This window comes from Pleurodeles waltl, chromosome 10 (genome assembly GCF_031143425.1).
Source record: "Pleurodeles waltl isolate 20211129_DDA chromosome 10, aPleWal1.hap1.20221129, whole genome shotgun sequence".
Lineage (NCBI taxonomy): Eukaryota > Metazoa > Chordata > Amphibia > Caudata > Salamandridae > Pleurodeles > Pleurodeles waltl.
The window spans coordinates 11,303,410-11,330,644 of record NC_090449.1 but is presented as its reverse complement, the minus strand read 5'-3'; the positions used below and the strand labels follow the sequence as shown (position 1 = coordinate 11,330,644).

The 27,235-nt window shown below is 54.2% G+C and overlaps 1 protein-coding gene across 2 annotated transcripts in view; it reads left to right on the top strand.

Moving 5' to 3' along the window:
• Positions 1-5,004: 5,004 nt before the first annotated feature.
• The window catches only part of ALAS2 (5'-aminolevulinate synthase 2), an 83,178-nt gene continuing 60,947 nt past the window's right edge, over positions 5,005-27,235 (top strand). The window contains exon 1 of one of the 2 annotated variants that reach the window (XM_069209372.1): positions 5,005-5,073. The gene's annotated coding sequence lies outside the window, so the exon portion shown is untranslated. Of the gene's footprint in view, positions 6,175-27,235 lie in introns of both variants that reach the window. The other variant, XM_069209373.1, reaches the window with a different exon arrangement.

Sequence of the window (27,235 nt, the reverse complement as noted above, 5' to 3'; positions counted from 1 at the left end):
TCCCTTGGATTGGCTATTAGTAGTTTTGCTCCCACCACCACTGCTATTAGTAGGGGCACTAGGTGTAGCAGTAGGGGTTGTAGTGGTAGGAGCAGTGGTGCCTTTCTTTGGACAACTGGGATCTGTTGTCCAATGGCCTTTTATTTTACATAAATAGCACCATGGTTTCTTTTCCTTGTTCTGATTAAAGGAGGATTTGGACCCACCACCCCCACCAGAGTGTTTTTGTGGGCCTGATGAAGACTCATTTTTAGATTTTTCCCCACCCTTGTCTGAAGACTTACCATCCTTCTTTTTGTTGCCATCTTTGTCACCCCCTGTATGAACTTTTCTGTTCACTCTTGTTCTGACCCATTTGTCTGCCTTCTTTCCCAATTCTTGGGGAGAGGTCAGATCAGAGTCCACCAAGTACTGGTGCAACAAATCAGACACACAATTATTAAGAATATGCTCTCTCAGGATTAAGTTATACAGGCTGTCATAATCAGTCATTTTACTGCCATGTAACCACCCCTCCAAGGCCTTCACTGAATGGTCAATGAAATCAACCCAGTCTTGTGAAGACTCCTTTTTGGTCTCTATGAACTTTATCCTGTACTGTTCAGTGGTTAAGCCATAACCATCCAGGAGTGCATTCTTAAGAACTTGGAAATTATTAGCATCATTTTCTTTCACAGTAAGGAGCCTATCCCTACCTTTTCCAGTAAATGATAGCCATAGGATAGCAGCCCACTGCCTTTGAGGGACATCCTGTACAACACAGGCCCTCTCAAGTGCAGCAAACCACTTGTTAATGTCATCCCCCTCCTTATAAGGGGGAACTATCTTGTGCAGATTCCTGGAATCATGCTCTTTTACAGGATGACTATGGGGAATACTGCTGCTGCCACCATGGGTTTCAAAACCCAACTTCTGTCTTTCCTTCTCTAGTTCAAAAGACTGTCTATCCAAATCCAGCTGTTGCTTCTTGAGCTTCAGTCTGGTTTGTTCCACCCTCAACTTATTGAGTTCCCTCTCTAACATTCTGTCATCAGGGTTGGTGGGAGGGACATTCCTAGAAACAGAGGTATGATGGGAATGAACAGAAGGAGACCTGTCCCTTACAGAAGCCACCTTAACAGCTTGGCTAACAGAAACATCACTACCAGTATGGTGAGAATAAATGCTTTTGCTATGATGTGAGACAACACTATTTGTATGGTGTGGCTCATCATCATTACCAACTATGCTAGACTGTCTAGTAATGGGCAGGCTAGGAAGTTTCTTTCCTGAATCTTTTCCTGGGGGAGTCCCTGAATCAGATTGGGAACTATTAGGTACTTTTTCAACAGATGAGGCACCTATGGCCTTATCCTGTTCTCTAAGCATGTTAAGTAACAGTTCCAAGGAAGGATTCTTCCCTACACTCAAACCTCTCTCTATACAGAGACTCCTTGCTCTTTTCCAGCTAAGGTTGTCATATGCAAGTTTGGACAGATCAACATTTTGGCCTGTGCCAGACATTTTTTGAGAGAGTTAAAGTGATAGAAAAAGAGAAAAAAGTTTTCAGAACTTTTTAGAAAGACAGAAAAAAAACTTTTTAAACTTTTAAGAACTTTTTAGAAAGTTAGAAGTACTTTTCAGCACTTTAGAAAAGAGTGAAAAAGAGGAAATGCAAAACTTTTTGGCTATGTGTATATACACTGACCTTGTTTTGTATATTTTTCTCTTATGAAAAGTACAATGACAAGAGTGGTAAGTAGTCTCAAAGCACTTATCCCACCACTGCACAACCAATGTAGGAGGCTGGACTGGCTTGTAGTGAGTACCAAGGGGTACTTGCACCTTGCACCAGGCCCAGTTATCCCTTATTAGTGTATAGGGTGTCTAGCAGCTTAGGCTGATAGATAATGGTAGCTTAGCAGAGCAGCTTAGGCTGAACTAGGAGACGTGTGAAGCTACTACAGTACCACTTAGTGTCATATGCACAATATCATAAGAAAACACAATACACAGTTATACTAAAAATAAAGGTACTTTATTTTTATGACAATATGCCAAAGTATCTTAGAGTGTACCCTCAGTGAGAGGATAGGAAATATACACAAGATATATATACACAATAGCAAAAATATGCAGTATAGTCTTAGAAAACAGTGCAAACAATGTATAGTTACAATAGGATGCAATGGGGAAACATAGGGATAGGGGCAACACAAACCATATACTCCAAAAGTGGAATGCGAACCACGAATGGACCCCAAACCTATGTGACCTTGTAGAGGGTCGCTGGGACTATTAGAAAATAGTGAGAGTTAGAAAAATAACCCTCCCCAAGACCCTGAAAAGTGAGTGCAAAGTGCACTAAAGTTCCCCTAAGGACAAAGAAGTCGTGTTAGAGGAATAATGCAGGAAAGACACAAACCAGCAATGCAACAACTGTGGATTTCCAATCTAGGGTACCTGTGGAACAAGGGGACCAAGTCCAAAAGTCACAAGCAAGTCGAAGATGGGCAGATGCCCAGGAAATGCCAGCTGCGGGTGCAAAGAAGCTTCTACTGGACAGAAGAAGCTGAGGTTTCTGCAGGAACGAAAAGGGCTAGAGACTTCCCCTTTGGTGGACGGATCCCTCTCGCCTTGGAGAGTCGTGCAGAAGTGTTTTCCCGCCGAAAGGACGCCAACAAGCCTTGCTAGTCGCAAATCGTGCGGTTGGCGTTTTTGGACGCTGCTGGGGCCCAGGAGGGACCAGGAGGTCGCAAATTGGACCTGAAGAGAGAGGGGACGTCGAGCAAGACAAAGAGCCCTCACTGAAGCAGGTAGCACCCGGAGAAGTGCCAGAAACAGGCACTACGAGGATGCGTGAAACGGTGCTCGCCGAAGTTGCACAAAGGAGTCCCACGTCGCCGGAGACCAACTTAGAAAGTCGTGCAATGCAGGTTAGAGTGCCGTGGACCCAGGCTTGGCTGTGCACAAAGGATTTCCGCCGGAAGTGCACAGGGGCCGGAGGAACTGCAAAGTCGCGGTTCCCAGCAATGCAGCCCAGCGAGGTGAGGCAAGGACTTACCTCCACCAAACTTGGACTGAAGAGTCACTGGACTGTGGGGGTCACTTGGACAGAGTCGCTGGATTCGAGGGACCTCGCTCGTCGTGCTGAGAGGAGACCCAAGGGACCGGTAATGCAGCATTTTGGTGCCTGCGGTTGCAGGGGGAAGATTCCGTCGACCCACGGGAGATTTCTTCGGAGCTTCTGGTGCAGAGAGGAGGCAGGCTACCCCCACAGCATGCACAAGCAGGAAAACAGTCGAGAAGGCGGCAGGATCAGCGTTACAGAGTTGCAGTAGTCGTCTTTGCTACTATGTTGCAGGTTTGCAGGCTTCCAGCGCGGTCAGCAGTCGATTCCTTATCAGAAGGTGAAGAGAGAGATGCAGAGGAACTCGGATGAGTTCTTGCATTCGTTATCTGAAGTTTCTCCAGAGACAGAGACCCTAAATAGCCAGAAAAGAGGGTTTGGCTACCTAGGAGAGAGGATAGGCTACTAACACCTGAAGGAGCCTATCAGCAGGAGTCTCTGACGTCACCTGGTGGCACTGGCCACTCAGAGCAGTCCAGTGTGCCAGCAGCACCTCTGTTTCCAAGATGGCAGAGGTCTGGAGCACACTGGAGGAGCTCTGGACACCTCCCAGGGGAGGTGCAGGTCAGGGGAGTGGTCACTCCCCTTTCCTTTGTCCAGTTTCGCGCCAGAGCAGGGGCTAAGGGGTCCCTGAACCGGTGTAGACTGGCTTTTGCAGAATTGGGCACCTCTGTGCCCAACAAAGCATTTCCAGAGGCTGGGGGAGGCTACTCCTCCCCTGCCTTCACACCATTTTCCAAAGGGAGAGGGTGTCACACCCTCTCTCAGAGGAAGTTCTTTGTTCTGCCATCCTGGGCCAGGCCTGGCTGGATCCCAGGAGGGTAGATGCCTGTCTGAGGGGTTGGCAGCAGCAGCAGCTGCAGTGAAACCCCAGGAAGGGCAGTTTGGCAGTACCAGGGTCTGTGCTACAGACCACTGGGATCATGGGATTGTGCCAACTATGCCAGGATGGCATAGAGGGGGCAATTCCATGATCATAGACATGTTACATGGCCATATTCGGAGTTACCATTGTGAAGCTACATATAGGTAGTGACCTATATGTAGTGCACGTGTGTAATGGTGTCCCCGCACTCACAAAGTTCAGGGAATTGGCTCTGAACAATGTGGGGGCACCTTGGCTAGTGCCAGGGTGCCCTCACACTAAGTAACTTTGCACCTAACCTTTACCAGGTAAAGGTTAGACATATAGGTGACTTATAAGTTACTTAAGTGCAGTGTAAAATGGCTGTGAAATAACGTGGACGTTATTTCACTCAGGCTGCAGTGGCAGGCCTGTGTAAGAATTGTCAGAGCTCCCTATGGGTGGCAAAAGAAATGCTGCAGCCCATAGGGATCTCCTGGAACCCCAATACCCTGGGTACCTCAGTACCATATACTAGGGAATTATAAGGGTGTTCCAGTAAGCCAATGTAAATTGGTAAAAATGGTCACTAGCCTGTCAGTGACAATTTGGAAAGAAATTAGAGAGCATAACCACTGAGGTTCTGATGAGCAGAGCCTCAGTGAGACAGTTAGTCACTACACAGGTAACACATTCAGGCACACTTATGAGCACTGGGGCCCTGGGTTACCAGGGTCCCAGTGACATATACAACTAAAACAACATATATACAGTGAAAAATGGGGGTAACATGCCAGGCAAGATGGTACTTTCCTACACTGCAGGATACAGATGCTGTGGTACTGCAGGATACAGATGCTGTTGCACTACAGGGTACAGATGCTGTGGTACTACAGGAGACGTCCTCACTTCCACCCAGTGAGATGTCTCCCATAGGCTCTGCTGACGTCCTCCCCTCCACACTCCACAGGTTGTGAAGTTGAGAAGTGATAAGAGTGCTGCGGGGGGGGGGGGGGGGGTGCGTGTTTGGGAGCCTCCCTCCCATCCCCTCCCCCACGGATAGAAAAGGCCGCGGCGGGGCCGCCCCTGTGTTCGTCCTCAGTGCAGGTCAACGCAAGAGGTAGGAGCTCTCCTGGCCTTCCTCGTCTCTTCCTCATCTTCCTCTCTCTCTGGGGGGCTCTTCCCACTCTGCATCACCTGCCCTCCTTCTGTACCCCCTGCCACCCCCTCCGCAGCGCTCTCGGGACAGTGTCTGTCTGTCTGTCCTCCTCTCTCTCCTTGTCTGTCTGTCTCTCCTCTCTCTCTCTCCCTCTCTCCTCTGTCTATCTCTCCTCTCTCTCTCCCTCTCTCCTCTGTCTCTCTATCTCTCCTCTCTCTCCCCCATCCTCTCTCTCTCTCTCTCTCTCTCACTCCTTCTCCCCCTGCCACCCCCTCCGCAGCGCTCTCGGGACAGTGTCTGTCTGTCTGCCCTCCTCTGTCCTTTCACTGCTGTTGTCTACCAGTGTGGGTGCCTGTCACTGACGGACCTTTCACCCGCCTCCCCTCTCCTCTCTCTCTCTGTCTGTCCCACCTGTCGCTCTCTCCCTCTCTCTCTGGCTCTCTGTCTCTCCTCTGTCCTTTCACTGCTGTTGTCTACTTGTGTGGGTGCCTCTCACTTGCGGACCTTTCACCCGCCTCCCCTCTCTGTCTGTCGCTCCTCTCTCTCCTTGTCTTTCTCGCTATCTCTGTCTCCCTCTTTTCCTCTATCCTCTCTCGCTCTCCTTCTCTATCTCTCCTCTCTCTCTTCCTCTATTCTCTCTCTCTCTCCTCTCTCTCCCTGTATCCTTTCTCTCGCTGTCTCTTTCGCTCCCCTCGCTCCTGTCTCTCTCTTCTTTCTCTGTGTGTGTCTCTCTCTCCTCTCTCTCTCCCTCTCTCTCTCCTTCTCTGTCTCTCTCCTCTCTCTCTCCCTCTCCTCTTTCTACCTCTTTCTCTCCTTCCTCCCTCTCTCCCCTCCTCCACCCTAGCCCCCCCCCCAGTCCCCTCATACATGTCACCCGTCACCCACACCTGTGGCACGTGGCACTCTGCGGGCTCTCTGCCTCTGGGCGGGGTGTCTGGTCCGTGGTTGGGGGCATCACCCGCCCCCCGCTTCTTATTGCTTCGCCGGTGCTTGGGGGGTCACCACGTGGCCTCGCGGGAGCCCCTAGTGTCGGATTAAAGGGTCAGAGAGAGGATCCGGCAGGTAAGAGGTTCCCTTACTTCCCCCATCCTACCTCCCCAAGGCTTCCTCACAGCTGCCATCTCGCACCCCTCACACCGAGCAGCGCCCATGTATTTATGTGCGGGTTCGCAGCGCTTTATTTGACTGGCACTGCGGCGCTTTATCTGTTAGGCAGCGCTTTATTGAAGTAGTTGTAGTGCGCTTCGAGTCATTGCACGGTGCTTTATTTGACTGGCCACACGGCGCTATATTTAAGTGAGTTCACGGAGCTACATTTGAGTGAGTGCAAGGAGCTATATGTGACTCGAGTACAAGGAGATATATTTGAGTGATCGCACGGCGCTATACTTGAGTGGCCACACGGCGCTATATTTAAGTGAGTGCACGGAGCTACATTTGAGTGAGTGCAAGGAGCTATATGTGACTGAGTGCGTGGAGCTATATTTGAGTGATTGCACGGCGCTATATTTAAGTGAGTGCACGGAGCTACATTTGAGTGAGTGCAAGGAGCTATATGTGACTGAGTGCGTGGAGCTATATTTGAGTGATTGCACGGCGCTATATTTAAGTGAGTGCACGGAGCTACATTTGAGTGAGTGCGCACAGTTCCTGCCTCAGATGTGGCCCCTCGGAGTGGTTGGGGCGGGTGAGAAGAACAGATCTTCTGAGAGGCGCTATCTTGGCAGGCCGGACACGACACGCTAGCCTGGGGGATCTTTGGGGGTACATTGCACCATGGCAGCCACGGGGTGCAGACAGTTGTTGCACATATTGCTGGAAGTCTCCCCCCTGGGGTCACCCGCCCCCCGCCTGCTCTGGGGTCTGTGATAAGGTATCTCAGTCAGCTGTGTGTGGCGTGACTCAGGCCTGCCCCTATGTCCGAGTTGGGGGGAGAGGGGGCTCTCATAGCTCTTAGAGTCCCATGGAAAAGGGGCTTCTGGTTCCCAGAGATGGACCGGCCTCTAGCGCCTCGAGCGGCTCCCCGCTAGGTCAGTGAGGATGGTTGAGTCGTTACGTACTACTCACTGCCTGGCTCCGGACAGGGCTCAGTATGTCTTAAAGACCTCTGAGTGTCACGGTACACTGTATTACAGACCCCCACCGAGTGTGCAGCTTCAGTGTGCTTTACAGACCTCCTCTGAGTGTGCAGCTTCAGTGTGCTATACAGACCTCCTCTGAGTGTCGCGGTACACTGTATTACAGACCCCCACGGGCTGCCAGGGCGAGTGTGCTTTACAGACCTCTGAGTGTGCAGCTTCAGTGTGCTATACAGACCTCCTCTGAGTGTCACGGTACACTGTATTACAGACCCCCACGGGCTGCCAGGGCGAGTGTGCTGTACAGACCTCCTCTGAGTGTGCAGCTTCAGTGTGCTATACAGACCTCCTCTGAGTGTCACGGTACACTGTATTACAGACCCCCACGGGCTGCCAGGGCGCAGTGTCCCATACAGATCTCTGAGTGTGCAGGTGCAGTGTGCTATACAGACCTCCATCGAGTATTCAGGCGCAGTGTGCCATACAGACCTTCAATGAGTGAGTGTTCAGGTGCTGTGTGTCTTACAGAGCTCTATCGAGTACTCAGGTGCAGTGTGCTATACAGACCCCCAGTGAGTACTCAGGTGCAGTGTGTCTTAGGGAGCTCTAGCGAGCACCCAGGAGCAGTGTGGCTTACAGACCTCCAGCGAGTACTCAGGTGCAGTGTGTCTTAGGGAGCTCTAGCGAGCACCCAGGAGCAGTGTGGCTTACAGACCTCCAGCGAGTACTCAGGTGCAGTGTGTCTAACAGACCTCTAGCGAGTACTCAGGTGCAGTGTGTCTTACGGAGCTCTAGCGTGTACCCAGGTGCAGTGTGTCTTACACACCTCCAGCGAGTACTCAGGTGTAGTGTGTCTAACAGACCTCCAACGAGTACCTATGTGCAGTAAGTCTTACAGAGCCCCAGCGAGTACTCTGGTGCAGTGTGTCTAACAGACCTCCAACGAGTACTCAGCTGCAGTGTGTCTTACAGACCTCTAGCGAGTACTCTGGTGCAGTGTGTCTTACAGTCCACCAGCGAGTACTCTGGTGCAGTGTGTCTAACAGACCGCCAACGAGTACTCAGGTGCAGTGTGTCTTACACACCTCCCGCGAGTACTCAGGTGTAGTGTGTCTAACAGACCTCCAACGAGTACCCATGTGCAGTAAGTCTTACAGAGCCCCAGCGAGTACTCTGGTGCAGTGTGTCTAACAGACCTCCAACGAGTACTCAGCTGCAGTGTGTCTTACAGACCTCTAGCAAGTACTCTGGTGCAGTGTGTCTTACAGACCTCCAACGAGTACTCAGGTGCAGTGTGTCTTACAGACCTCTAGCGAGTACTCAGGTGCACTGTGTCTTACAGAGCTCTATCGAGTACTCAGGTGCAGTGTGCTATACAGACCCCCAGTGAGTACTCAGGTGCAGTGTGTCTTAGGGAGCTCTAGCGAGCACCCAGGAGCAGTGTGGCTTACAGACCTCCAGCGAGTACTCAGGTGCAGTGTGTCTAACAGACCTCTAGCGAGTACTCAGGTGCAGTGTGTCTTAGGGAGCTCTAGCGAGCAGCCAGGAGCAGTGTGGCTTACAGACCTCCAGCGAGTACTCAGGTGCAGTGTGTCTAACAGACCTCTAGCGAGTACTCAGGTGCAGTGTGTCTTACGGAGCTCTAGCGTGTACCCAGGTGCAGTGTGGTTTACAGTCCACCAGCGAGTACTCTGGTGCAGTGTGTCTAACAGACCGCCAACGAGTACTCAGGTGCAGTGTGTCTTACACACCTCCAGCGAGTACTCAGGTGTAGTGTGTCTAACAGACCTCCAACGAGTACCCATGTGCTGTAAGTCTTACAGAGCACCAGCGAGTACTCTGGTGCAGTGTGTCTAACAGACCTCCAACGAGTACTCAGCTGCAGTGTGTCTTACAGACCTCTAGCGAGTACTCTGGTGCAGTGTGTCTTACAGACCTCAAACGAGTACTCAGGTGCAGTGTGTCTTACAGAGCTCCAGCGAGTACTCAGGTGCAGTGTGTCTTACAGACCTCCAACGAGTACTCAGGTGCAGTGTGTCTTACAGACCTCTAGCGAGTACTCAGGTGCAGTGTGTCTTACAGACCTCCAGCGAGTACTCAGGTGCAGTGTGTCTTACAGACCTCTAGCGAGTACTCAGGTGCAGTGTGTATTACACATCTCCAGCGAGTACTCAGGTGCAGTGTGTCTTACAGAGCTCCAGCGAGTACTCAGGTGCAGTGTGTCTTACAGACCTCCAACGAGTTCTCAGGTGCAGTGTGTCTTACAGCGAGTACTCAGGTGCAGTGTGTCTTACACACCTCCAGCGAGTACTCAGGTGCAGTGTGTCTTACGGCGCTCTAGCGAGTACTCAGGTGTAGTGTGTCTAACAGACCTCCAACGAGTACCCATGTGCAGTAAGTCTTACAGAGCCCCAGCGAGTACTCTGGTGCAGTGTGTCTAACAGACCTCCAACGAGTACTCAGCTGCAGTGTGTCTTACAGACCTCTAGCGAGTACTCTGGTGCAGTGTGTCTTACAGACCTCCAGCGAGTACTCAGGTGCAGTGTGTCTTACAGAGCTCCAGCGAGTACTCAGGTGCAGTGTGTCTTACGGACCTCCAGCGAGTACTCAGGTGCAGTGTGTCTTACAGACCTCTAGCGAGTACCCAGGTGCAGTAAGTCTTACAGACCTCCAGCGAGTACTCAGGTGCAGTGTGTCTTACGGAGCTCTAGCGAGTACTCAGGTGTAGTGTGTCTAACAGGCCTCCAACGAGTACCCATGTGCAGTAAGTCTTACAGAGCCCCAGCGAGTACTCTGGTGCAGTGTGTCTAACAGACCTCCAACGAGTACTCAGCTGCAGTGTGTCTTACAGACCTCTAGCGAGTACTCTGGTGCAGTGTGTCTTACAGACCTCCAGCGAGTACTCAGGTGCAGTGTGTCTTACAGAGCTCCAGCGAGTACTCAGGTGCAGTGTGTCTTACAGACCTCCAACGAGTACTCAGGTGCAGTGTGTCTTACAGACCTCAAGCGAGTACTCAGGTGCAGTGTGTCTTACAGACCTCCAGCGAGTACTCAGGTGCAGTGTGTCTTACAGACCTCCAGCGAGTACTCAGGTGCAGTGTGTCTTACAGACCTCTAGCGAGTACTCAGGTGCAGTGTGTATTACACACCTCCAGCGAGTACTCAGGTGCAGTGTGTCTTACAGACCTCCAGCGAGTACTCAGGTGCAGTGTGTCTTACGGAGCTCTAGCGAGTACCCAGGTGCAGTGTTCAGAGGGTCATGTTCAGACGCCAGGTGCCAGCCCATGCCAAGTCTCAGAGTCCAGTTAATTGGGGAACAGGGATCTGCGAGCCGGCGGCGCCAGTGAGACCAGTTGAGGATCTAACTGGACTCGGTGCTAGATGGGACGGACAGACACACACTCACCCCAGGGGTACCACACGGCAGGGCCCAGGTCCTGGACCTGGCAGGGGTTGTGTGTTGGGAGGGCGGCCAGGGGTCCAAGGCGCCCCCTTGGCACACAGCCTCGACCACTAGGGAGACGATGGGGCCCTGATTTCCTGCATGTGAGTTAAGCTGGTTGTCGATGGACATTGGAGGTCTCCGAGGGCACGCACACACACACGCACATAAACACACACATAGAGACGCACGCACACACATACACAGGCACACACCTTTAATGCTGAGAGTCCCAGGTGCACCAGGCGCTAACAAGCTGGGGCGAGGAGGTCCCTGCGCTGGGCCAGGCGGACAACACCTGAGAGCAACCGCGCTTTCTACACCCCCCGGCACCTGCCCGGGAGGGGGACAACAGCATCAGAGGAGGTTCACTAGCGACTGCCGCCGCCCCGGCCCCGCTGGCCTCTCCTTCTGCAGTAACTGGCATTTCAATGGCACCCAGAGGGCGGGACTGACTTCCAGTGCCAGAAAAGCCTGATTCCTGGCAGCAGTAATGGGTTCAGGGCTTGGGAGAGTGTCCCTCACCCTATGAGCTCTCTCCCACCACTGCCCCCTCTTCTGCCACTCAGACCTCTACTCCCTGGCACTCCTTGACGGTACTATGGCACCCCTTCTGTCCCCGGGGTGTCTCTGTGACCCCTCACACCTCTGGGTGTCTCTTTGCCCCTCACACCTCTGCACTCCCTCACACCTCTGCACTCCCTGGCACCCCTCCTGTCCCCGGGGTGTCTCTGTGACCCCGCACACCTCCGCACTCCCTGGCACCCCTCCTGTCCCTAGAGTGTCTGTGACCCCTCACACCTCTGCACTCCCTGGCACCCCTCCTGTCCCTAGAGTGTCTGTGACCCCTCACACCTCTGCACTCCCTGGCACCCCTCCTGTCCCTAGAGTGTCTGTGACCCCTCACACCTCTGCACTCCCTGGCACCCCTCCTGTCCATAGAGTGTCTGTGAACCCTCACACCTCTGCACTCCCTGGCACCCCTCCTGTCCCTAGAGTGTCTGTGACCCCTCACACCTCTGCACTCCCTGGCACCCCTCCTGTCCCTAGAGTGTCTGTGACCCCTCACACCTCTGCACTCCCTGGCACCCCTCCTGTCCCTAGAGTGTCTGTGACCCTCACACCTCTGCACTCCCTGGCACCCCTCCTGTCCCTGGGGTGTCTCTGTGACCCTCACACCTCTGCACTCCCTGGCACCGCTCCTGTCCCCGGGGTGTCTCTGTGACCCTCACACCTCCGCACTCCCTGGCACCCCTCCTGTCCCCGCGGGGTGTCTCTGTGACCCCTCACACCTCCGCACTCCCTGGCACCCCTCCTGTCCCCGGGGTGTCTCTGTGACCCCGCACACCTCTGCACCCCCTGGCACCCCTCCTGTCCCTAGAGTGTCTGTGACCCCTCACACCTCTGCACTCCCTGGCACCCCTCCTGTCCATAGAGTGTCTGTGAACCCTCACACCTCTGCACTCCCTGGCACCCCTCCTGTCCCTAGAGTGTCTGTGACCCCTCACACCTCTGCACTCCCTGGCACCCCTCCTGTCCCTAGAGTGTCTGTGACCCCTCACACCTCTGCACTCCCTGGCACCCCTCCTGTCCCTAGAGTGTCTGTGACCCTCACACCTCTGCACTCCCTGGCACCCCTCCTGTCCCTGGGGTGTCTCTGTGACCCTCACACCTCTGCACTCCCTGGCACCGCTCCTGTCCCCGGGGTGTCTCTGTGACCCTCACACCTCCGCACTCCCTGGCACCCCTCCTGTCCCCGCGGGGTGTCTCTGTGACCCCTCACACCTCCGCACTCCCTGGCACCCCTCCTGTCCCCGGGGTGTCTCTGTGACCCCGCACACCTCTGCACCCCCTGGCACCCCTCCTGTCCCTAGAGTGTCTGTGACCCCTCACACCTCTGCACTCCCTGGCACCCCTCCTGTCTCCGGGGTGTCTCTGTGACCCCTCACACCTCTGGGTGTCTCTTTGCCCCTCACACCTCTGCACCCCCTGGCACCCCTACTGTCCCTAGAGTGTCTGTGACCCCTCACACCTCTGCACTCCCTGGCACCCCTCCTGTCCCCGGGGTGTCTCTGTGACCCCTCACACCTCTGCACTCCCTGGCACCCCTCCTGTCCCCGGGGTGTCTCTGTGACCCCCTCACACCTCTGCACTCCCTGGCACCTCTGCTATCCGTGGGGTGCCTCTGTGACCCCTCACTGTCCGCGGCCCTCTGCTGTCTCTCGCATCACCCCCTGATCTCTTATCCAGGTGTGTCTGTGACCTCTACTTCGGAAGCACCCCCAGGCCTCCCTGGTGCCCTCTGCTCTGTGACCAAAAGGTGCCTGTGCCACCTCTGCCCTCTGACCACTGCCACTCTCTGCTCCTTCACCCCTTCCCAGCCACAGCCATTCCGTGCGCCAGAGAGCCCGGGCACCGCTCTGGCACCCAAGGGTGGGCATGTCTGACACAGGGGGCTCCTGGGACCCCCAAGGTGCCTGTTATCTCTGACCCCTGCCACTCTGCTCCTTCACCCCTTCCCAGCCCTCCCGTGCGTCAGAGTGCCTGGGCACCGCTGCAGCTGGCACCCAAGGGTGGGCATGTCTGACACAGGGGGCTCCTGGGACCCCCAAGGTGCCTGTTATCTCTGACCCCTGCCACTCCTCTCCTTCACCCCTTCCCAGCCCTCCCGTGCGTCAGAGTGCCCGGGCACCGCTCTGGCACCCAAGGGTGGGCATGTCTGACACAGGGGGCTCCTGGGACCCCCAAGGTGCCTGTTATCTCTGACCCCTGCCACTCCTCTACTTCCCCCCTTCCCAGCCCTCCCGTGCGTCAGAGAGCCCGGGCACCCCTGCAGCTGGCACCCAAGGGTGGGCATGTCAGACACCGGGGCACTGCTGGGACAGGGAGATAACTGTCCACCCAGATTATCTGCAGCAGCACACAGGGCGCACCCATCCCAGCTCCCCAGCCCCGCCGGCACCGCAGGGCCTTTCCTACCCTGCACCAGAGGGCCACTCCCAGCCCCCACTGCAGAGCCCTTGGGCAGGACTGGAGAGGCGAGGGTGCATGAGGGGGGAGGAAGATGCATGCCTGCCCACACCCCCTCTCAGCCCCGGGGCCCTCCGTGTCCCTGCAGCAGAGGGCCCCTCTCCCAGCCCTCACTGCAGACCCCGAGGACAGGGCAGGCCTGGAGGGGCATCTGATGGACATACACACAGGCTCACCCCCCCCCTCAGCATCCCAGGGCTCAGCCTGTCCTGCACCCAGAGGGCCCCTCTCCCAGCCCTCACTGCAGGCCCCGAGGACAGGACAGCAGGGGCAGGGGAGGGGGCTCTGACGGACATACACACAGGCCCATCTCTACTCCCCCTGAGGAGAGGGGATTAGACCAAAAGACGAACGGACTGTCAGCCCTCGAGGCGCTGTCCAGCAGTGAGAGCTGCCACAGAGTCCAGGAGAGTCTGGCTATGGGTTAATTCTGAATTTTGCGGGTGACAGGTTCATTGTGGTCACTGGAGCTCACAGCCTCCTTGGGGTCCTAGCGTCTAGAAGTCCCACCTTTAGCGGCGCAGCACAGGTGCGTAGGAGGCCTGGGAGTTTCCTGTAATGTTTTGCTGTTTACCCTTCTTGGTGTGCTCCAGTGTACACATGCGTGGGTGAAGCAGGGGCTCTTTTTGTGGGGACGGGGTGAGATCAAGGTAGGCGATGGCTACCACAGTGTTCCGAAGCGCCTAGAGGCGGGGCACTGGCGTCTCGGACAGACCGATGGAGAGGGCTTTGTTGAGGCTGGCGGCACGGAAGCCCCTGACACCCTCTGGGACAGGACGAGGGCAGCTGTGGTACTGGTGACTGTCCATCTGGCACCGACGGGCATTTCTGAGCTGTGGGCACTGGGCAGTGCCCTGGAACCAGTGACACATCGGCCTTTCTTGCACCCAGGAAAGTCGTGCCAGTAAAGGTGATGTGAGCCGGGCTCTGCAGAGGCCACTTGAGTTGAGTTGATGCTACTTTGAAGTGAGTTGAGCCAAGAAGAGTTAATTCCAACTAAGTGGGGCTAAACTAAGCTGAGGTAGGAAGCGGGGCTGAGGTAGGGCGCTGGGCTGAGGTAGGGAGCTGGGCTGAGGTAGGGCTAAGGTAGGGAGCTGTGCTGAGGTAGGGAGCTGAGCTGAGGTAGGGAGCTGGGCTGAGGTAGGGAGTTGTGCTGAGGGGGAGCTATGCTGAGGTAGGTAGCTGGACTGAGGTAGGGAGCTCAGCTGAGGTAGGGAGCTGGACAGAGGTACGGAGCTGTGCTGAGGTAGGGAGCTGAGATGAGGTAGGGAGCTGTGCTGAGGTAGGGCTAAGGTTGGGAGCTGGGCTGAGGGAGCTGAGGTAGGGGCTGATCTGAGCTAGGGAGCTGGGCTGAGCTAGGGAGCTGGGCTGAGGAAGGGAGCTGGGATGAGGTAGGGCTGAGGTAGGGAGCTGAGCTGAGGTAGGGAGCTGGGCTGAGGTAGGGAGCTGTGCTGAGGTAGGGAGCTGTGCTGAGGGAAGCTGGGCTCAGGTAGGGAGCTGAGCTGAGGTAGAGCTGAGCTGAGGTAGGGAGCTCAGCTGGGGAGGGAGCTGAGGTTGGGAGCTGAGCTGAGGAAGGGACCTGGGCTGAGGTAGGAAGCTAAGCTGAGGTAGGGCGCTGGGCTGAAGTAGGGAGCTAAGCTGAGGTAGGGCGCTGGGCTGAGGTAGGGAGCTGGGCTGAAGGAGCTGGGCTGAGGGACCTGAGCAGAGGTAGGGAGTTGAGCTGAGGTAGGGAGCTAACTGAGGTAGGGTGCTGGGCTGAGGTAGGGAGCTGGGCTGAGATAGGGACCTGGGCTGAGGTAGGGAGTTAAGCTGAGGTAGGGCGCTGGGCTGAGGTAGGGAGCTGGGCTGAGGTAGGGAGCTCAGCTGAGGTTGGTAGCTGAGCTGAGAAAGCGAGCTGGGCTGAGGTAGGGAGCTGAGCTGAGGTAGGGAGCTCGGCTAAGGTAGGGAGCTGAGCTGAGCTAGGGAGCTGAGGCAGGGAGCTGAGCTGAGGTAGGGAGCTGAGGTTGGGAGCTGAGCAGAGGAAAGGAGCTGGGCTGAGGTAGGGAGCTGAGCTGAGGTAGGGAGCTGGGCTGAGGTAGGGAGCTGAGGTTGGCAGCTGAGCTGAGGAAGGGAGCTGGGCTGAGGTAGGGAGCTGAGCTGAGGTAGCAAGCTGAGGTAGGTACCTAGGCTGAGGTAGGGAGCTGGGATGAGCTAGGGCTGAGGTAGGGCGCTGAGTTGAGGTAGGGAGCTGGGCTGAGGGAGCTGAGCTGAGGTAGGGAGCTGAACTGAGGTAGTGGCTGAGCTGAGGCAGGGAGCTGGGCTGAGGTAGGGTGCTGATCTGAGGTAGGGAGCTGGGCTGAGGTAGGGAGCTGATCTGACGAAGGGAACCGGGCTGAGGTAGGGAGCCGAGCTGAGGTAGGGAGCTGGGCTGAGGTTGGGAGCTGAGCTGAGCTGAGGAAGGGAGCTGAGCTGAGGAAGGGAGCTGGGCTGAGGTAGGGCTTAGGTAGGGAGCTGGGCTGAGGGAGCTGAGCTGAGGTAGGGAGCTGAGATGAGGTAGGGGCTGAGCTGAGGTAGGGAGCTGGTCTGAGGTAGGGTGCTGATCTGAGGTTGGCAGCTGAGCTGAGGAAGGGAGCTGGGCTGAGGTAGGGAGCTGAGCTGAGGTAGCAAGCTGAGGTAGGGACCTAGGCTGAGGTAGGGAGCTGAGCTGAGGTAGGGAGCTGGGATGAGGTAGGGCTGAGGTAGGGCGCTGAGTTGAGGTAGGGAGCTGGGCTGAGGGAGCTGAGCTGAGGTAGGGAGCTGAACTGAGGTAGTGGCTGAGCTGAGGCAGGGAGCTGGGCTGAGGTAGGGTGCTGATCTGAGGTAGGGAGCTGGGCTGAGGTAGGGAGCTGATCTGACGAAGGGAACCGGGCTGAGGTAGGGAGCCGAGCTGAGGTAGGGAGCTGGGCTGAGGTTGGGAGCTGAGCTGAGCTGAGGAAGGGAGCTGAGCTGAGGAAGGGAGCTGGGCTGAGGTAGGGCTGAGGTAGGGTGCTGGGCTGAGGTAGGGAGCTGAGCTGACGAAGGGAGCTGGGCTGAGGTTGGGAGCTGGGCTGAGGTTGGGAGCTGGGCTGAGGTAGGGAGTTGAGCTGAGGTAGGGAGCTGGGCTGAGATAGGGACATGGGCTGAGGTAGGGAGCTAAGCTGAGGTAGGGCGCTGGGCTGAGGTAGGGCGCTGGGCTGTGGTAGGGAGCTGAGCTGAGGTAGCAAGCTGAGCTGAGGTAAGGAGCTGATGTGGGTTCAGACACCTATATGAGTTGCGGACCTACTCTGCAGCGAGTTGAGTTGACATGAGGGGTCTAAGCCCGGCTTATATCAAGTGATATGATGTGGAGCGCATTTCCCTGGCTAGGGCAGCCCGTGCAAGCATGCCAGGACATGGGACACTGGAGGACTTACTCCGGCTTAGTTACACATTTTACAGCGGTTGATGGGACAGCTCTTGTAACTACTACCACACCCGGAGTTATGTGTGGAAGTCGGTAGGGTACGTTTGTTCTGTGTTATCATCAACTTAAAACAAATACAATCTGATTCTAAAAAAAAATGATAAGACAAGTGGAGCTGAGCTGAGTTGATTCGAGCTGAACTGATTTAAGTTGGACTGGGTTGAGTTGAGTTGATTTGAGTTGGACTGGGTTGAGTTGAGTTGATTTGAGTTGGACTGGGTTGAGTTGATTTGATTTGGACTAGGTGGAGTTAAGTTGAGTTGAGCTGATTTGAGTTGGGCTGGGTTGAGCTGAGCTGATTTGAGTTAGACTGGGTTGAGTTGAGCTGAGCTGATTTGAGTTGGGCTTGGTTGAGATGAGCTCATTTGATATGAGTTGGACTGGGTTGAGTTGGGCTGAGCTGATTTGATTTGGACTGGGTTTAGTTGAGTGGAGATAATTTGAGTTGGACTGGGTTGAGTTGAGTTCAGCTGATATGAGTTGGACTGGGTTGCGTTGAGCTGAGTTAATTTGAATTGGACTGGGTTGAGTTGATCTGAGTTGCACTGAACTGGGTTGAGTTAGGTTGAATAGACCTGAGTTACGTGGGGTTGACTTGGTTTCTGTTCGACTGTTTAAGTTGATCTGAGTTGCCTTGAACTGGTGTCAGTTGACTTGATCTGAGTTAGGTGGGGTTGAGTTACTTTGAATTGATTTGAGTTGAGCTGAGCTGCAATGAACTGGGTTGAGTTAGGGTGGGTTGGGTTGAGCTGAGATGAGCTAAGTTAAGTTGGGCTGAGCTACATTGATTTGTGTTGGACTGGGTTGAGGTGGGTTAAGTTGAGCATAGTTGCAGTGAGCTGGGTTGAGTTAGGTTGAATTGGCCTGAGTTACGTGGGGTTGAGGTGATTTCTGTTAGACTGTTTACGTTGATCTGAGTTGCCTTGAACTGGTATCAGATGACTTGATCTGCGTTAGGTGGGGTTTAGTTGCTTTGAATTGATTTGATTTGAGTTGAGCTGCAATGAATTGGGTTGAGTTAGGGTGGGTTGGGTTGAGCTGAGATGAGTTAAGTTAAGTTGGGCTGAGCTACATTGATTTGTGTTGGGCTGGGTTGAGATGGGCTAAGTTGAGCATAGTTGCAGTGAGCTGGGTTAAGTTTCGTTGGGTTGAGTTAAGCTAGGTTGAGTTAGGTTGGGTTAAGCGGATTTGTGTTAGTCTGGGTTGACCTGGGTTAACTTGAGCTGAGGTGCCTTGAAATGGTTTGGGTTATTCTAAGTTGGGCTGTGCTGAACTGTAATGAGTTCATTTGAGTTGGACTGAATTGAGTTGATTTTAGTTGAGCTGGGTTGATTTTAGCTGAGTTACATTGAACTCAGGTGAGTTGAGTTGAGTTACGCTGGGTTGAGATGAGTTGAGTTGGACTGAATTGCATTTGGGTTGAGTTGAGCTAAGTTGTCTTGAACTGGTTTGAGTTGAGATGAATTGGGCTGTGCTGAGCTACAATGAGTTGATTTGAGTTGCGTTGAGTTGAGTTGTCGTTTGGACTGGGCTGCATTGGGTGAGTTGAGCTGAGTTGCCTAGAACTGGTTTGAGTTGATCGGAGTTGGGCTTTGTTTAGCTGGAATGAGCTGATTTGAGTTAGACTAGGTTGCGTTGGGTTAAGTTGAGCTGAGTTGCCTTGAACTGGTTTGAGTTGAGTGTGGCTGTGCTGAGCTGGAATGAGTTGATTTGAGTTAGACTAGGTTGAGTTAGGATGAGTTGAGTAGAGTTCCATGGTATTGAGTTGATTTGAGTTGGACTGGGTTACATTGGGTTAAGTTGAGCTAAGTTGCCTAGAACTGGCTTGAGTTGAGTTGATCTGAGTTGGGCTGTGCTGAGCCTGAACAAGTTGATTTGAGTTGGATTGGGTTACCTTGTTTTGTGTTAGACCTTTCTGGGTTGAGATGATTTGAGTTGAAATGAGTTATACTGGAATAAGTTGGGCTGAGTTGTCTTGAACTAGTTTGAGTTGAGTGTGGCTGTGCTCAGCTGCAATGAGTTGACTTGAGTTGGACTGGGTTACACTGAGTTGAGTTCTTCTGATCTGACCCAACTGTTGGGTGCCTCCTCCTGGGGCTGGGGTGCTTGTGAGAAGGAGAGTGTGGATGGGAGGGGTTGGTGGTGCATCTGTCATGGAGTAACAGTAGTTCAGTCTTACTACCAGAGTATCAGAAGAGACTTTCTATTCCCACAAATGATGTACTTTTACAGGAGGAGTTTCCTTCAGTAAGTGGGTCTTTTCTTCTACCTACTAAGTGCAGTATTTCCAACAAAAACAACGCCATCTTGGCAAACATGGCAAAGCCACCTCCGCAGAGCCCTAGTGCTAGGAGTGCACTGGTTTGGTTATCGGTGATACTGGTGAATCGTTGGGTACTGAGGAGTTAGGCGTGGTGGACAAGCCAGGATCACAGTGACCTTCAGCTGGGCTCAGAGACCTGGAATGATACCTGGGAATGGAGGAATCCTTCAGGAGCTCCACCAGTGACCTGGTGAAAGCTGCTCCAGGTGGGACCAGTTTGTGCCACCGACGGAAGCAACAGAGGAAGGAATGATGCAACGATTGGGAGGGCAGCGTGTGGCCCTGGTGATGGATAAGCTGTGGTCTGAGAGGGCCAAGAGGACAGCGTCACAGTCTAGGCTTCGAGGAGCTACCCCAGACTTTGGGGAGAGCTGGTTCTGTGACACGCTAGGCAAGGTATGGTGATGGGTGGCTGTGGTTGGTCAAGTGAGCCTCTAGGCATGAATGGGAAACAATGCATCTAGAAGATCAAAACTATGCTGTGTTTTTTGGTAAACGTGAGGATGGTTCCCTGCAGGTACTCGGTGCTCTTTTTAATTTAATAATTAACTCAGCCAAGCCTAAATGTCCCATTCTGAAGCTGTTTTTTGGTATTTCCAGGGGAATGTCACTCATTTTAGGGAGATTTAGCAACAACATCTGCTCCTCTGTTTGCGCCACGATGAACCCATCAGAGCAAGTGTGATGGGCGTTATGTACGGCCCCTTCCTATGGATCACACCTGGTTACTGCTGGGGACCTTCGGAGCACATGCACTGGCCACCTCTATGGATCACCACAACCTCTCTGGGGCTCTCTCACAGCATACACCTCCCCTGCATCACTCCTGGCCACTCCCGGGGCTTCCTGAAGTCTGCGCTGGTCCCCACAGGCTGGAAACAGGCAGAGTCTACCACTCCTGAAGAAGCCCTCGGCCGACCCCATCATGCAGAGGAACTATAGAGCCAATCCCTGCTCCCTGCAATGTCAAAGGTTTTAGATAAATCTGGTAATGGGCAACTCTCCAGTTCCTTGGAGACTAACAATCACCACAGCCCAGTCAGTTGGGTTTTAGGTGGAATCTGGTACTGAGATGCCCTTCTTGAGGTTGCAACAAATCAAACGCACTTTAGACGCTGGTGGCCGGCTGTGCTGGCTTTGGTGGATCTATCAGCGGCCTTTGGCACGTCCCTCACCTCTCTCTGCCGGGCCGCCGTCAGAGCACTGGAGTAAAGGGGTAGGCCCTTAAGTGGACGGCCTCCTTTCTGGACAACAGAGAGCAGGGGGTATGGCCACCTCCTTGTACATATAGTAATAAGGCTGCTTCAGTCGGGGTCCCTCAGGGCTCTGCCCTCAGCCCTACCTTGTTCAATATCTACCTTACTCTGCTTGGTCCCGTCACTCTGCGCTAGGAACAGATCATATGCAGATGTTACCCCGGTTCTACCCTCCCTTGGGGATGGCGAGGATCATCTCCCTGACTCAGTCAAGCCCTGACTGACTGCTGTTTGTTGGATGCATCAGAAACAGCTGACGTGTAACACTGACAAGACGGAAATTCTCTTTTTTGGTACCCGGGTCCTATCAAGTGGCCGGGATGCTGCCGGGAGGAGCTCCCCCTCAGCCTATTGTGCAGAGGTGGCCAAGAACGTAAGAGCTAGGTTCGACCGTGGGCTCGCTCTCCAGACGCAGATTACTTCAGTAGCTGGAATGTGTTTCGGGCTCCTAAGGACACAGAACAATTTCAATTTTTTTCTCTCTTTCCTGCCAGGAAAACTGTTATCCAGGCTCTCATTACTTCCCGCTTGGATGATGCCAATGCTTTGTATCTTGGACTGCCGGATTCTGCCATTCCCAAGATTCAGGTGGCACAGAATGCTGGGAATGGCCTTTAGTGACCAGAACCAGGATGTTTAAGCATCCTCATTCTTCACCCTGGCTCCCTCTAGAGAAGAGAGGTCTCTTCAAACACTGCGGCTGACTCCTCGTGCCCAACATTTGAGGGTCACTCCTGGGGCTCATCAGTGCATGGACCACAGCTGGATGCATATTTCACACTCCTCTGGGTCACTCCTGGGGCTCATCAGTGCATGGACCACAACTGGTTGCATATTACACACTCCTCTGGGTCACTCCTGGGGCTCATCAGTGCATGGACCACAGCTGGATGCATATTACACACTCCTCTGGGTCACTCCCTGGCTCATCAGTGCATGGACCACAACTGGTTGCATATTACACACTCCTCTGGGTCACTCCTGGGGCTAATCAGTGCATGGACCACAGCTAGTTGCATATTACACACTCCTCTGGGTCACTCCCTGGCTCATCAGTGCATGGAGCACAGCTGGTTGCATATTAGACACTCCTCTGGGTCACTCCCGGGGCTCATCGGTGCATGGACCACAACTGGTTGCATATTACACACTCCTCTGGGTCACTCCTGGGGCTCATCAGTGCCTGGACCACAACTGGTTACATATTACACACTCCTCAGGGTCACTCCTGGGACTCATCAGTGCATGGACCATAGCTGGATGCATATTACACACTCCTCTGGGTCACTCCCTGGCTCATCAGTGCATGAACCACAACTGGTTGCATATTACACACTCCTCTGGGTCACTCCTGGGGCTCATCAGTGCATGGACCACAGCTGGTTGCATATTACACACTCCTCTGGGTCACTCCCTGGCTCATCAGTGCATGGAGCACAGCTGGTTGCATATTACACACCCCTCTAGGTCACTCCTGGGGCTCATCAGTGCATGTACCACAGCTGGATGCATATTACACACTCCTCTGGGTCACTCCCTGGCTCATTAGTGCATGGACCACAACTGGTTCATATTACACACTCCTCTGGGTCACTCCCTGGCTCATCAGTGCATGGGGCTCAGCTGGATGCATATTACACACTCCCCTGGGTCACTCCTGGGGCTCATCAGTGCATGGACCACAGCTGGTTGCATATTACACACTCCTCTGGGTCACTCCTGGGGCTCATCAGTGCATGGACCACAGCTGGATGCATATTACACACTCCTCTGGGTCACTCCTGGGGCTCATCAGTGCATGGAGCACAGCTGGTTGCATATTACACACTCCTCTGGGTCACTCCCTGGCTCATCAGTGCATGGGCTCAGCTGGATGCATATTACACACTCCTCTGGGTCACTCCTGGGGCTCATCAGTGCATGGACCACAGCTGGTTGCATATTACACACTCCCCTGGGTCACTCCCGGGGCTCATCAGTGCATGGACCACAGCTGGTTACATATTACACACTCCTCTGGGTCACTCCTGGGGCTCATCAGTGCACGGGCCACAACTGGTTGCATATTACACACTCCTCTGGGTCACTCCCTGGCTCATCAGTGCATGGGGCTCAGCTGGATGCATATTACACACTCCTCTGGGTCACTCCTGGGGATCATCAGTGCATGGACCACAGCTGGATGCATATTACACACTCCTCTGGGTCACTCCTGGGGCTCATCAGTGCATGGGCCACAGCTGGTTGCATATTACACACTCCTCTGGGTCACTACCGGGGTCCATCAGTGTATGGACCACAGCTGGATGCATATTACACACTCCTCTGGGTCACTCCCTGGCTCATCAGTGCATGGACCACAACTGGTTCATATTACACACTCCTCTGGGTCACTCCCTGGCTCATCAGTGCATGGACCACAGCTGGTTGCATATTACACACTCCTCTGGGTCACTCCTGGGGCTCATCAGTGCACGGGCCACAACTGGTTGCATATTACACACTCCTCTGGGTCACTCCCTGGCTCATCAGTGCATGGGGCTCAGCTGGATGCATATTACACACTCCTCTGGGTCACTCCTGGGGCTCATCAGTGCATGGACCACAGCTGGTTGCATATTACACACTCCCCTGGGTCACTCCCGGGGCTCATCAGTGCATGGACCACAGCTGGTTACATATTACACACTCCTCTGGGTCACTCCTGGGGCTCATCAGTGCACGGGCCACAGCTGGTTGCATATTACACACTCCTCTGGGTCACTCCCTGGCTCATCAGTGCATGGGGCTCAGCTGGATGCATATTACACACTCCTCTGGGTCACTCCTGGGGCTCATCAGTGCATGGGCCACAGATGGATGCATATTACACACTCCTCTGGGTCACTCCTGGGGCTCATCAGTGCATGGACCACAACTGGTTGCATACTACACACTCCTCAGGGTCACTCCTGGGGCTCATCAGTGCATGGACCACAGCTGGATGCATATTACACACTCCTCTGGGTCACTCCTGGGGGTCATCAGTGCATGGACCACAACTGGTTGCATATTACACACTCCTCAGGGTCACTCCTGGGGCTCATCAGTGCATGGACCACAGCTGGATGCATATTACACACTCCTCTGGGTCACTCCCTGGCTCATCAGTGCATGGACCACAACTGGTTGCATATTACACACTCCTCTGGGTCACTCCTGGGGCTCATCAGTGCATGGACCACGGCTGGTTGCATATCACACACTCCTCTGGGTCACTCCCTGGCTCATCAGTGCATTGAGCACAGCTGGTTGCATATTACACACTCCTCTGGGTCACTCCCGGGGCTCATCGGTGCATGGACCACATCTGGTTGCATATTACACACTCCTCTGGGTCACTCCTGGGGCTCATCGGTGCAGGGACCACAACTGGTTGCATATTACACACTCCTCAGGGTCACTCCTGGGGCTCATCAGTGCATGGACCAGAGCTGGATGCATATTACACACTCCTCTGGGTAACTCCTGGGGCTCATCGGTGCATGGACCACAACTGGTTGCATATTACACACTCCTCAGGGTCACTCCTGGGGCTCATCAGTGCATGGACCACAGCTGGATGCATATTACACACTCCCCTGGGTCACTCCTGGGGCTCATCAGTGCATGGACCACAGCTGGTTGCATATTACACACTCCTCTGGGTCACTCCCTGGCTCATCAGTGCATGGAGCACAGCTGGTTGCATATTACACACTCCTCTGGGTCACTCCCGGGGCTCATCAGTGCATGGACCACAACTGGTTCATATTACACACTCCTCTGGGTCACTCCTGGGGCTCATCAGTGCATGGAGCACAGCTGGTTGCATATTACACACTCCTCTGGGTCACTCCTGGGGCTCATCAGTGCATCGACCACAGCTGGATGCATATTACACACTCCTCTGGGTCACTCCTGGGGCTCATCAGTGCATGGACCACAGCTGGTTTCATATTACACACTCCTTTGGGTCACTCCTGGGGATCATCAGTGCATGGACCACAGCTGGTTGCATATTACACACTCCTCTGGGTCACTCCTGGGGCTCATCAGTGCATGGGCCACAGCTGGTTGCATATTACACACTCCTCTGGGTCACTCCCTGGCTCATCAGTGCATGGGCCACAGCTGGTTGCATATTACACACTCCTCTGGGTCACAGCTGGTTGCATATTACACACTCCTCTGGGTCACTCCTGGGGCCCATCAGTGTATGGACCACAGCTGGATGCATATTACACACTCCTCTGGGTCACTCCCTGGCTCATCAGTGCATGGACCACAACTGGTTCATATTACACACTCCTCTGGGTCACTCCCTGGCTCATCAGTGCATGGACCACAACTGGTTGCATATTACACACTCCTCTGGGTCACTCCTGGGGCTCATCAGTGCATGGACCACAGCTGGTTGCATATTACACACTCCTCTGGGTCACTCCCTGGCTCATCAGTGCATTGAGCACAGCTGGTTGCATATTACACACTCCTCTGGGTCACTCCCGGGGCTCATCGGTGCATGGACCACATCTGGTTGCATATTACACACTCCTCTGGGTTACTCCTGGGGCTCATCGGTGCATGGACCACAACTGGTTGCATATTACACACTCCTCAGGGTCACTCCTGGGGCTCATCAGTGCATGGACCAGAGCTGGATGCATATTACACACTCCTCTGGGTCACTCCTGGGGCTCATCGGTGCATGGACCACAACTGGTTGCATATTACACACTCCTCAGGGTCACTCCTGGGGCTCATCAGTGCATGGACCACAGCTGGATGCATATTACACACTCCCCTGGGTCACTCCTGGGGCTCATCAGTGCATGGACCACAGCTGGTTGCATATTACACACTCCTCTGGGTCACTCCCTGGCTCATCAGTGCATGGAGCACAGCTGGTTGCATATTACACACTCCTCTGGGTCACTCCCGGGGCTCATCAGTGCATGGACCACAACTGGTTCATATTACACACTCCTCTGGGTCACTCCTGGGGCTCATCAGTGTATGGAGCACAGCTGGTTTCATATTACACACTCCTTTGGGTCACTCCTGGGGATCATCAGTGCATGGACCACAGCTGGTTGCATATTACACACTCCTCTGGGTCACCCCTGGGGCTCATCAGTGCATGGGCCACAGCTGGTTGCATATCACACACTCCTCTGGGTCACTCCCTGGCTCATCAGTGCATGGGCCACAGCTGGTTGCATTTTACACACTCCTCTGGGTCACAGCTGGTTGCATATTACACACTCCTCTGGGTCACTCCTGGGGCCCATCAGTGTATAGACCACAGCTGGATGCATATTACACACTCCTCTGGGTCACTCCCTGGCTCATCAGTGCATGGACCACAACTGGTTCATATTACACACTCCTCTGGGTCACTCCCTGGCTCATCAGCGCATGGGGCTCAGCTGGATGCATATTACACACTCCCTGGCTCATCAGTGCATGGAGCACAGCTGGTTGCATATTACACACTCCTCTGGGTCACTCCCTGGCTCATCAGTGCATGGGGCTCAGCTGGATGCATATTACACACTCCTCTGGGTCACTCCTGGGGCTCATCAGTGCATGGACCACAGCTGGTTGCATATTACACACTCCCCTGGGTCACTCCCGGGGCTCATCAGTGCACGGACCACAGCTGGTTACATATTACACACTCCTCTGGGTCACTCCTGGGGCTCATCAGTGCACGGGCCACAGCTGGTTGCATATTACACACTATTCTGGGTCACTCCCTGGCTCATCAGTGCATGGGGCTCAGCTGGATGCATATTACACACTCCTCTGGGTCACTCCTGGGGATCATCAGTGCATGGACCACAGCTGGATGCATATTACACACTCCTCTTGGTCACTCCTGGGGCTCATCAGTGCATGGACCACAACTGGTTGCATATTACACACTCCTCAGGGTCACTCCTGGGGCTCATCAGTGCATGGACCACAGCTGGATGCATATTACACACTCCTCGGGGTCACTCCTGGGGCTCATCAGTGCATGGACCACAACTGGTTGCATATTACACACTCCTCAGGGTCACTCCTGGGGCTCATCAGTGCATGGACCACAGCTGGATGCATATTACACACTCCTCTGGGTCACTCCCTGGCTCATCAGTGCATGGACCACAACTGGTTGCATATTACACACTCCTCTGGGTCACTCCTGGGGCTCATCAGTGCATGGACCACAGCTGGTTGCATATTACACACTCTGGGTCACTCCCTGGCTCATCAGTGCATGGAGCACAGCTGGTTGCATATTACACACTCCTCTGGGTCACTCCCGGGGCTCATCGGTGCATGGACCACATCTGGTTGCATATTACACACTCCTCTGGGTCACTCCTAGGGCTCATCGGTGCATGGACCACAACTGGTTGCATATTACACACTCCTCAGGGTCACTCCTGGGGCTCATCAGTGCATGGACCACAGCTGGATGCATATTACACACTCCTCTGGGTCACTCCCTGGCTCATCAGTGCA